General features: G+C 37.6%; 1 pseudogene; it reads left to right on the forward strand.

Annotated features, from left to right (window-relative positions):
• Positions 1–1,207: 1,207 nt before the first annotated feature.
• LOC125206555 lies at positions 1,208–13,267 on the forward strand (annotated as a pseudogene).
• The last annotated feature ends 6 nt before the right edge of the window (positions 13,268–13,273 follow it).

Genomic DNA, 13,273 nt, shown 5'->3' on the forward strand with positions numbered 1-13,273 from the left:
TTGTCCCTTCCTGTCATCTGCAATTTCATAAGCACCAGCCCCCTTATCTGTAAAGGTTCCTCTTGGCACCTTCGGCAGATCCTTCCCCATCACTTCACCTTGCTGATTATGCATGTGAGTACCTCTAGTCATGCCACCACTTTTCAAGACCTTACAACTATCAAAAACTGGAACATCCATGAGCTTCATCTTCACTGTGGGCTTTGTAGATAAAACAGACAACCACTTCAATGAAAGGTAATTGTTGCTATTGAAGGCTAAAATCAACATAATCTTGACTGCCAAACTTGCACTACAACTGGCATAATAAGTCTCCTCCTTGTCAACTAATGTTGCAGGATTAACATCAAAAGATTCCTTCACATCAACATCAAAATGCAGAAGAGCTCTTGGAATTTCCAATTTCTCTTTCACAAAAATTCAGGTCTTCTTTCACAAGATGGAACAGAGACACATCCACCAAATCACAAGTTTCAAAAACCTCATTCTCTTCCTTCAATTCCACTAACTCCCTGAGATCATCTCTCAAATTTGGCAATGTCTTCCAATGGACAGTTATATTATCAACACTATCCTTAGCAATTCCTAATTTCATTTCATATTTATCATTTTCCCATTCCTCCAATCTCACAAAACTACTTTGTGTATCACGATCACACCATAGAACACCGGTCATTGTCAACTCTTGGAGCTTAGAGAGAGCATAAGCATCATATTCTCCATCACATAACCAACCTAACACCTCCAATACTACCACATAAATCCGGTCCTTCCCGGCCTTAGCCAATACCCATTGCACATTGCCCTCCTTATCCATCTCTTCATCATGTTGAGCCATGAATTTCAGCTTCACCATAGGCCTCGGAAACCAATTGAGCAGCCACGACAGTGACAAGCTATAACAGGCTGAGATAGGTAAAACCACATACAGCTCCCTCAGTGAGGCATTTTGTCGAGCATGAGATAGACATTCAGTTTGCTTGAGTTGATTCTGCTCTAGTTCCATGTCCTTCTTCATCTCCATTGAGTTCCTGTTGTGAGGCAGAGGCATGGATAGCTCTAGCTCCTCTGTTATCTGCCATGGAGTCAGTGCTACCTCCAATGGATCATGATCAGTGCTGTTGCAGCTCAATAACAACTCCCCAATAGGCTCTCCTTTCTCATGCGATTCAAGCTTACCGAACTCCAATTCCATATCAATCTCTTCATGTCTCACACTTATAAGGTGCTCAACACCGTCGTTGGCAACTTTGGAAGGCTCGCGTCCATCGAAATCAGAAGAGTTCTGGAATTCCACATTGTCGATTTGCTGATCTTCTTCCTGCACGCATGATAATTCCTTACCCTCTGCAACTTCTCCACCTGACTCCGAGATGAAATTTCGGAGTAGCTGCTGAAATTCCAGCCTCCATTTCTCCCGTCGAGCCTCGAATTGCTGTGATTCCAGAGTCTTCTGCTCCCGTCGACTCTCCCAATCCAACTCTTTCTTCTCCGGCTCCGTCAATCGCGTCGCCGACATCATTGTCCGAGGAACGTTAGCTCTGGATACCATTTGTTGCATCCTTTTTCTGCTATCAGAGACCAAACCACAAGAAGAGCTCCAATCGATGATCACCTCCATGATTTGATGCAACTTAATCCAAAATCAAATATGCAAACTCAAATAGGAAAGATCTAGATAAGAAATGTATTGATAATTGTTGGAATAGAATGTTTACACACAACTACAAAAGGAATTGAGATACTAGAACGAAAGATTAACGATAGAAGAACTGGTAGGAATGCTTCGGATCCACGATCCTCAGCCCAAGCGCTCAGCGCACACAACACACATTTTTCATGACTTATTAAAGATGAGAGTCTCTGCATTTATACCCAATCTGTTTTCATTCTCTCTCATTTGCATTTAGACCCCTCAACTTTCCTTCTCTCTCGTTTCTGCTCCAGCTGACGTGGCACATAAGTTTTGTGATCGTATCAGTTTCGTTCCTGGTTCCGACTCTGTTCATATTTATTGTGAAGCATCATTAAAATAATGAATTTATTTCGTCCCTAGCTCCGACTCTATAGAACGCTTTTTGAAATTCAATGTCGCAATTATAAAAGAATGGGAAAATTGTAAAATAAATTATTAATACCAATTATAAGAATTGAGTTGAATATGTCATATTAATTCTAATATAATCCTTCCATCCATATCCATTAGTCTTATTTTTCAGTTTTGGCATGTTCATAAAAATTAGACCATTTCATTTATGCTCAGTTTCTACAAATGAGTTTCATTCTTTACTATTCCCTACGTTCCGTTTAAGATGACACGTTTTTCTTTTTATGTCCCAAATAAAATAACACAATTCCTATTTTTGATAACTTTCTCTCCCCAGTTAATACACTCAATCACTTTTTCTCACTCTTATTAAAATATTCTTTTTTTATCCTCTCTCAATTTTAATATTTACACCTATCTTTTCTCTCTACAATTAAACACAATGATCAATAACTCCTAAAATTCATACAAGCAAAGAAATGTGTCATTTTATTTGAGTCAATAATAATATCCAATCATTTTTTTCGCTTTTTATCTCTGTCCACAGACCACAAGTCGATTCTCTGATTCTAGATCTACAAATCTAATTCAATTTCAACTCAGCCTTTCACATGTCTCAGGTAACAATTCTCCTACTAATTTTACATCTCTGCTTTTATTGGTTTGTTCTTGCGAATATTACCGTAAGGCTTCTGGAAATGAAAGTTTTAATTTCTTTGTATTACATGTAAAATGAAGGAAATTTAGAATAATCATCTGTATTGGAGTCAACTCTAACATCTTGCTTCATTGCATTTATACTTTGCTCATTACTTGCAAATTCATTCTCGGACTGGATCCTGGATAGATGATCACTCGAAAAGTGAGATTAAAACTATGTTTCGCATCAAATAGTTATTGTTTTTGATTTTGTGATCTCTGGAGAAGTTAGTGGAGTCCAATTCAACTTCATATAGTGAATCTCTCTTCCTCTTTTGCACGCTCATATTTACAGCTTGTGATTCTCTCTTTCTAGATCTACAAAATCTACAAATCTATTCAATCTCAGCTCAGTCCTTCATATCTCTCAGGTAACAATTCTCATACTAATTTACATATATGATTTTATTTGTTTGTTTAGAATATGTAAAATGAAGGAAATTTTGAATAATCATCAAATCTGGTAGATTGCTGGCGATTTCCATCAATTCACATATTCAACATATATATATTGGATTTATACTTTGTTCATTACTTGCAAATTTATTTTTGGACTGGATAGATGATTGCTGGAAAAATGAGATTGTATCTTTTTTTCTCATCAAATAATTCTTGTTTTTGGTTTATGTTTTCTTTGGGAAGAGCAAAGTGGCAAAAATGTTGAGCCAGATTTTCGAGTCATTTTTGTCAAAGGTGGTGGAACTAATTGCAGGTAAAAGCACACTATAATGTGAAGAGTATAGAGGAATTTGAGCTCAATCTGAAAGCTCTGCAGAAAAAGTTGAAATCATTGGGTGCCAAGGCATCTGATGTTGAGGTGGAAATCAATAACTCTGAACTTTCTGGTCGAAAGAAAAGGAAGCGCAAAGTTGAGGAGTGGTTGGAAGAAGTCAGGTCCATTGAAAAGCAAGTTGTTGAGTTGGGGACTCAAGTGGAATCCAAAGGATTCATTATGAGATTGATGGATGGAGGGTTGCCAGTTAAACTTATTGATGAGGTTGACTTGCTTGTTGAGCAAATTCGGAATTTTGGTGAACTTGTCCTTGATGTTTGTGGAAGTAGGGGAGATAAGTTGTTGACAAATGGGATGGTTGGTGAAGCTTTTCATGAAAATTTGGAGATGATTTTGAAATATTTGGAGAGTGAGCAAGTGTCGAGAATTGGTGTTTATGGTATGGGTGGTGTGGGAAAAACGACACTGGCAAAGCACATACACAATCGACTCCTCCAACATTCTCAGGGACGTGTGATTTGGGTTACAATCTCTCAAGAATTTAGTGTTACGACTTTACAAGATAAAATTGCTCATGTTATAGGTGTGGACCTTGTGGGTGTGGATAATGAAGACATAAGGGCGTTGAGACTACATAAAACTTTTTCTCAGATGAAGAATTCAGTGCTGATATTAGATGATGTTTGGGAAAATATTGATCTATTAAAGGTTGGATGTCCCATTTCTGTTGAGTGTTGTAGGCTGATTATAACTACTCGCTCCTTAGAACTGTATCGTCAAATTTGTTGCCAAACAAAGATTCAAGTGAAAAATCTAAATCATCATGAGGCATGGGAATTGTTCAAGGAAACTCTAAGAAATGAGATAGAACTTGATTCTTCGGCCGAAAAATTGCCATATCTGTGGCAGAATTGTGTGGCGGTCTGCCCCTAGCAATTGTTACAATGGCTGGAAGCATGAGGGGCGAGAGATCCATTCATGCATGGAGAAATGCTTATGCAGAACTAAAAGAACGTGTCTCAGGGAATGATGGGATGGGAGATGGTGATGTTTATAAAGTATTGAAATATAGTTTTGATCTGTTGAAGAGGAATCATCATAGTCAGAGTAATGAGTTCAATACATTCCAACGTTATTTCCTCCATTGTGTGTTATATCCTGAAGATAAAGAAATAAAGAGAGAGCATCTGGTTAGAGAGTTCATTTCAGGAGGGTTGGATGAAAGAATGACAAGGAGAGCGCAAATTGAGCTAGGTCATTCCGTATTGGATAAATTAGTGAATGTGTGCTTATTGGAAAGTTCTGTTGGTCGCGATGTGTTTGGTGGTCCTATGGAATGCGTGAAGATGCATGATCTTGTAAGAAGTATGGCGTTGAAGATATGTGGGGGGAAATATATGGTAAGAGCAGGAGGTGATTTGAAGGAAATTCCCAAAGAAGCACAATGGGCAAAGGATCTGGAGAAGGTGTATGGAAAATGGCATAAGGAGAATTGAAGAAGGAATGTCTCCCGATTGTCCTAAGCTCTCAACATTGCTTTTACGGGATAATAATCGGTTGGATTTTATCTCAGATTCATTGTTTTCTAAAATGCAAGGACTATGCACTCTTGATTTGAGCAGGACTAACATAATGATTCATTGTTCCTTGAGTGGTGTTATAAGCTAGAAAATGTGCCAAACTTGGGAGAGATGAAAGAACTCAGGGAGTTAAACCTCTCGAATACAGCCATCACGGAAGTCCCTGAAGGAGTCGGTGAAAGGAAATGGGCTAGAATTAGATTAATATGGATTAATTAATTATAGTTGGGCTATAATTATATTAGTCCATAAGCCCAACAATCATGAAACCCTAGTGACTCTTCATCTATATAATGGTTATTTATTCTCCATAGTGGAAGATGAGAAATAGCGTAACATTAGAGAGAAAATACGTAAAGCTTTGTAGAGAGAATTCCTAGCATTCTTCTACGGAGCAATTGTACCGGGATAGTTCCTGCATCGGATTGGATTGCACGTGGACCTCGATAGTAGTGGATTCAACTTGCAGGATTCAATCGCAGAAGAAAACAACACAATAAGTAAGATTTAGTTCCGTTGTGTTTTACATGCTCAACTTGCAATATGATTATGAATCTAGATCTATATTCTTGTATGCAATTTCCGCTGCGCTCATTAGATGAATACAAGAATTCCTAACAGTGGTATCAGAGCCCGGGGCTCGATTCATAATTAATTTTGTATTTGCTAATTACTTGTGGATTAATTACATAATTGTGTTGGAATGAGAAATTAAATTTCTTATTTCGTTTCTGGAAATCTACGATCCGAAAACTTTTGGAGTTTCATAATGAAATTTGATTTCATTTAAGTTTTGAACAAGTACATGATGAAAATTACTTGAGTTTTGCAAAATCAAATCATGGAATTAGATTTCTCCTTTCTCGTTTCGAACATGATAGGATATTATGGAAAACCTTGTTTATTAGAATTGGGATTTGTTTCTTGATTCCTAAGTATTTCCAAAGAAAATTATATTCTGTCAAAAGGAAACTTTATTATGTCTCAAAATTTTTCAGTATTAAAATCTGATTCAAAGTTAACAAGTTTTTCAAGCAAGATGGTTTTGTGAGTAATTATTTCGGATAATTAAAATGACAGAGACATATAATTAATTAGACTAATTATATAAAACCTGTTACAGAAACATAGTTTATTAATTAGATTAATAAATTATTGTATAGTTTTATTAATTTAGAATTAATATTAAATATGCAATTATATTAATTTGGAGTTAATATAATCGGTTAATCCACATTTAATTTGAGAATAAAATTTGATTTTATTTGTTGAGCATTATTTGATATCTTATTTGATAAGCATGCTATTTGATTTATGCTTATTTATTGTAACTATAGTAGTTAGAGACCGTGTTATACTATGTCTGGGTAGGCGGCGCCCAGTATGTGTAGTCCGTGTTATACTATGTCTGGGTAGGCGGCGCCCAGTAATTGTTTGAAATTTAATATTGGATATTATACTCACATAACTAGTATCACACTTTTTCCCCATAAAATATAAGTCTTGTTTTTGAAACAAACGCATCGTCCATCATAATTGTTTGATGTTCCTAGCCTTTTCGACCACGAGTTTTACGCCAAAGCGTTTACTCTAAATCCACAAGGCCTAGGCTCATTCATAGATGCATGGTTGGCATCGTGTGATGGGGTTGACTTGCTTAAATTGTTTAGTAAAGCCAAAGCGACCTAAATAGTTTATGGATGCATATTAATTGGATTAATAAACCAAGAATTGCAAAATAGTTGTTGCAATTGGCTTAGAGGCCTACCTTGTAATATTATTGTAGTGATCAGCCAAAGCAGGGGCTGCGATGATATGGACTTGGATCTTGGACCACTAAAATTTATATTTGATATAAATTCGTATTTTATGTTTGGGGGACATAATATATGTTAAAATTAGTGGGAGCTAATCAATACAATAAACTCTTGTTTGATTAGAGATACGAATGTGATCTTTGTATGCTTTTCTAATTTACTTTTCATTGTATTTTTCTGTTCAGATAAAATGTCAAACTTGACTTACAAGTGTTTGATGGAAACACACAAGTTGACTGGGTCAAATTTCACGGATTGGCTCCGTTGTTTGCGCTTGGTGCTAAGGCATGACAAAATTGATTATGTCTTGGACAAACCAATTGGTGTCGTTCCCAGTAAGGAATCTTCTGAGTTTGCTACGTTTGACGCTGCTGCTCATGAGAAACATGTTGAAAATGCAAATGATGCTCAGTGCATCATGCTGTCATCCATGAGTTTGGAACTTCAAAGACAACATGAGCACATGCTTCCATATGAGATGGTTAAACACTTGGAGAGTTTGTATGCTTCACAAGCTCAAACTATGGAGTATGAGATACTTCGCGATCTCTTCAAGTGCAAGCTTCATGATGGAGGCAAGGTTTCTGAGCATGTGCTGAAAATGATTGGTTTGATTGAGAGGTTAGCATCGATTGGAACGGTGCTTCCCGCAAATGTCTCAACAAATCTAATTCTTCAGTCTCTTCCTAGTAGTTTTGAGAATTTCATTGTGAATTTCAACATGAACAACACGAAGGTTGGGCTGCCAGAGTTGCACAACATGCTTAAGACTTATGAGTCTTCCACTACTAAGGTAAAATCTGTGCTCATGGTGAGCTCTTCTGCGAAGTCTTCCAAAGGGAAGAATAAGCAGCAACAGAAGAAGAAAGCATCTAAGGATGTTGTTCTAAAGCCTAAGAGTGGAGGGGCTAAGAAGAAGTCGAAGTTATCAAAGGATGAGTGTCTTTTCTGTCATGAAAAGGGACACTGGAAGAGAGACTGCCCAAAATTCAAGGCACAAGGTGCAGAAAGTGGGAGCTCAGGTATGTTTGTCATTGAGATAAATATGTCTATGAATAAATCACAATCTTGGGTATTAGATACAGCTTGTGGCTCACACATTTGTAATAATGTGCAGGGTCTAAGTGACTGCAGGAAAGTGAGGCCTGGGGAAGTTGATTTGCGTGTTGGGAATGGAGCAAGAGTTGCTGCCGAACGCGTGGGAACTTATAGATTAGATCTTCCCTCAGGACATAGACTAGAATTGTTCAATTGTTATTTCGTTCCAGTTATTTCTAAGAATATTATTTCCATTCCGATGTTAGACATTGAAGGTTTTTCCTTCCATTTTGCAAACAGCAGATGCTCGTTTTCTTTTAATGGATTGTTTTATGGAAATGCCGCTCTTGAAAATGGATTATATATGCTTGAATACAAACGAAATATCCTCAATGTGCAAAACAAAAGACCTAAGCTATGTAATACGAATAATGCAACTTATCTATGGCATTGCAGACTTGGTCATATTAATGAGAAAAGAATAGCAAGATTGAGAAAGTTAGACTATCTCACTTCATTTGATTTAGAATCATATGGAGCTTGTGAATTCTGTCTCAAAGGAAAAATGACAAGTAAACCATTTTCTGGGAAAGGGGTGCGTGCTAAGGATTTGCTAGAGTTAATTCACACAGATGTGTGTGGACCGTTTCCAACTCAAGCAAGAGGTGGTTATTCGTACTTCATAACTTTTACTGATGATTTATCAAGGTATGGATATGTGTATCTTATGAAACATAAATCCGAGGCCTTCGAGAAATTTAAAGAGTTTAAGTGTGAAGTTGAGAAACAACTTGGGAAAAGTATCAAGACTCTTCGATCAGATCGAGGAGGGGAATACTTGAGCCGGGAATTTCTTGATTACTTGAAGTCACATGGAATCCAGTCAGACTGGACACCTCCTGGTACACCTCAAATGAATGGAGTATCTGAAAGGAGAAATCGAACATTATTAGATATGGTTCGATCCATGATGAGCTTTGCCAGTCTCCCTTTATTCCTATGGGGTCATGCCTTACTAACGGCTATTTACATTCTAAATAGGGTTCCTTCTAAATCAGTCGAGAAAACACCATATGAGTTATGGTGTGGCAAGAAAGCAAGTCTTAACCATATCCGGACCTGGGGTTGTCCAGCTTTTGTTAAGAAAATGATGACTGATAAATTGGAAACTAAAAGTGAGAAATGTTATTTTGTGGGATATCCTAAAGAAACTAAAGGATATGAATTCTACTACCCTGGAGATCACAAGGTGATAATCTCTAGGAATGTGACGTTTCTTGAAGACAATTATGTCTTAAAGGAACAAGGTCACAACATTGTAGATCTTGAAGAAATTCAAGAACCACAAGATAACACTGAGGATGAGGTATTGTCAAATGGTTTGAACAATAACTCAGTGGGAGTTTTTGATGATCTATTGGGAGGGGAAATTACTCTTAGAGAGAACCTTAGAGAGACTCTCGAAGGACCACCTCAAGACAATGAGATGCATCAAAGACAAGATGATGCAATAGTTGCATCACCTCCACCTCAAGAAGATCATGGGGATATTCCTGAACCTTCTCACATACAGAATGAACAGCCTGAACCAGAGCAAAACCAACTCAATAGGCCTAGAAGGACTCGTCGTCCACCTGAGAGACTGAATCTAATGGTTGAGAACCAAGATGATGAAGTTGATTTAGATGACGATGAGCCTAAGACCTATGCCGAGGCGGTGTCAGACACCGATCGAGAGAAGTGGCTAGAAGCCTTGATATCTGAAATGGACTCGATGTACTTCAACTTAGTCTGGGAACTAGTTGACTTGCCAGATGGGGTTTACCCTATAGGCTGCAAATGGATCTTCAAAAAGAAGAGAGATGCAGATGGCAAAGTACAAACCTACAAGGCTAGGTTAGTGGCAAAGGGTTATAGTCAGCGCGAAGGCATTGACTATGATGAAACCTTTTCGCCAGTTGCTAAGATCAAGTCCATTAGGATATTACTTGCAATTGCTGCATACTACAATTTTGATATTTGGCAAATGGATGTCAAAACCGCATTTCTCAATGGAGAATTAGAAGGCGATGTCTATATGACACAACCTGAAGGTTTTGTATCGAAAGAAAGGCCGAATGCAGTGTGCAAGCTAAAGAAGTCCATTTATGGACTTAAGCAAGCTTCGAGGAGTTGGAATATTTGTTTTGACAGAACAATCAAATCGTTTGGTTTTGTCAGAAGCAAAGAGGATCCATGTGTTTATAGTAAACGCGAAAATGGAAACGTCGTATACCTTATCATATATGTTGATGACATCTTGATTATGGGAAGCGATCGTTCCATGATGCAATCCGTGAAAGAGTGGTTGTCTAGATCCTTTATGATGAAGGATCTGGGTGATGCTTCCTATATCCTTGGAATTAAGATCTATGGAGAATTCTAAGAAAGGTTTTCTTCCTATGGGACATGGCATTGTATTGTCAAAGAAGGATTGTCCTTCTAATGACAAAGAAAGAGACAACATGAAAAGGATCCCATATGCTTCGGCTATAGGATCTATTATGTATGCCATGATCTCTACTAGGCCCGATGTGGCCTATGCGCTTAGCATGACAGGCAGATTTCAGCAAAATCCCGGTGAGGAACATTGGAAAACTGTTAAGACTATTCTTAAGTACCTTAGAAGGACTAAAGAATATTTCTTAGTCTATGGTGGACAACCAGAGTTATCAGTTACTGGGTATACTGATGCTAGTTTCCAAACAGACCATGACGACTATAAGTCTCAGTCTGGATATGTTTTTATCCTCAATGGTGGAGCAGTGAGTTGGAATAGTTCCAAACAAGGTACAACTGCCGATTCCACCACCGAAGCCGAGTATATTGCTGCATCTGAAGCTGCCAAAGAAGTTGTTGCTTTGTTAGAGTTCGTTAAGGAACTGGGTGTTGTTCCGAGTGCCAGTAGTGCAATACCTTTGTACTGTGACAACACTGGTGCTGTTGCGCAAGCAAAAGAACCCAGAGCTACGAACAGGAACAAGCATGTTCCTAGAAGATATCATCTGATCAGAGAAATAATTGAAAGAGGTGACATAAAATTAGAAAGAGTACCCACTGATGATAATTTAGCTGATCCTTTCACTAAACCGTTATGTATAGCAAAACACAACAAGCACTTTGAGAGCTTAGGTGTTAAGCATATTGGTAGATGGCTTTGAATCAGTGGGAGTTAAAGTTTTATATGTCTTAGAAACATTTTGTGTTGAGACAATATTACTTGATCACATTCTATGAAAATTTAATTTTCTATGGGTTTTGTGCACTTATTGGAATAATTGTTTTAAATGTTTGTCTTTATTCTAAATATTTGTTCCCTTGAATTATGACTGTCGTTAATGGAGTGAGACATTAATGATGTAGTATAATTCTAAAATAGCCCTAACCAATGATCATCAAGAATGGGATATTGATGATATGTTACAGGTTAGCATGGGGTTTGCATCACATTCTTCGAGAATGTAGTTGTTCTCACAACTATGAGATATCAGATACTCGTGATGGACACATGGTATACTTTGGAGAGTATTGGTATACCCTACTATTAAACTGTTTTGTTAAGTGTCTACAGTTTATTAGTGCATGAAGTATGTAATAGTCCTTGGATCTGAGGTCATTACACATTTTGTTTGTTGAGTGGTGTGCTTTGATCTTGTCCAACGCTTTGCCTCCCAAAGGAGGATTGAGACACGGACCTGTGTTGGGTATATCATAAGATAAATGAAAATGGTAGTTGAGCCAAGAATGAGATTCATTCCTCGATTAGAATTTCGAGAGAACACTCAAATTCTCTATATTACTTGACCATTAAGTCATTGGCCAATGCAAAGATATATTCGATTAAAGTAATTGAATATGATCGAATGGGTCATTTAATAAAGATGAGATAAAGTGATTGAGCTATTTGGATGACACATAGCAAATCTTAGGCTCAATCGGGTGGTTCGTGAATGAAAGGATATTACTATAAACTTTATGTAAAGGCTTGTTTACCGAATTCACGTAAACGTCCTTCATATATCGAGCTACGCTGCCAACGCAGTCTAGGAGTTTTGTGCAGACTTCGATTAGATCATCGTCGATAATGAGGGCCTAAAGGGTCACACTATAAGTGTATTTTGATCCGCTCAAGGGTACAAAGTTGGAACTGCGTATTATATCTAATGCTAGTCCAAGTGGGAGATTGAAAGGAAATGGGCTAGAATTAGATTAATATGGATTAATTAATTATAGTTGGGCTATAATTATATTAGTCCATAAGCCCAACAATCATGAAACCCTAGTGACTCTTCATCTATATAATGGTTATTTATTCTCCATAGTGGAAGATGAGAAATAGCGTAACATTAGAGAGAAAATACGTAAAGCTTTGTAGAGAGAATTCCTAGCATTCTTCTACGGAGCAATTGTACCGGGATAGTTCCTGCATCGGATTGGATTGCACGTGGACCTCGATAGTAGTGGATTCAACTTGCAGGATTCAATCGCAGAAGAAAACAACACAATAAGTAAGATTTAGTTCCGTTGTGTTTTACATGCTCAACTTGCAATATGATTATGAATCTAGATCTGTATTCTTGTATGCAATTTCCGCTGCGCTCATTAGATGAATACAAGAATTCCTAACAGTCGGGGAATTATTCAATCTCAAATTCCTTGCATTGAATGCGCATAAATTGGAGATGCTTCCAAGAGGATTGTTTCATAAACTTGGGAATCTTCAGCACTTAGAATTACCACCCCGTATACAAGCAGTGATTGAAGAAATTGAGAATCTGAAACTGCTAGAGGAGTTTAGTGGAAGAGTGAAAAATGTTAATGAATTTAATTCTTTTATAACAAGTTGGGAAAGTCGGGTGCATGACACTTTCTACACAATAGGAGTGGAATCATATTATAACAGTTTCTCTTGGAATGTAGGAATAGATGTATGTTATAAGAAAGAGTTGATCCTGTCTGAATGCAACCTTGAAGATGAGAGAGTATTAGCAGGAGGGAATTGTGCATCTAACAATCAGTAAATGTAAATGTGTGGGTCCGAGCATATACTCTGTGAATGGATTGAAGAAATTGATAATTGAAGGTTGTGGAGGAATAGAATACATTTTGAGGAGTGAGGCAGGATTATCATCTCAAATGTCTACTCTTGAAGAAATTCAACTGATTGAGTTGGATGCTATGAAGGGGTTGATCACAAAGGGGGGAAATGGGAGCATTAGTCGCACCTGCACAGCCTGTGTTTTCCTCTCTGACAAAGCTAAGAATTGATGAGTGTAACAAGATGAGGATACAGCTATCAGGGGTTCCCAACATTGAAGTT

This window comes from Salvia hispanica, chromosome 2 (assembly GCF_023119035.1).
Source record: "Salvia hispanica cultivar TCC Black 2014 chromosome 2, UniMelb_Shisp_WGS_1.0, whole genome shotgun sequence".
NCBI classification, from domain to species: Eukaryota; Viridiplantae; Streptophyta; class Magnoliopsida; order Lamiales; family Lamiaceae; genus Salvia; species Salvia hispanica.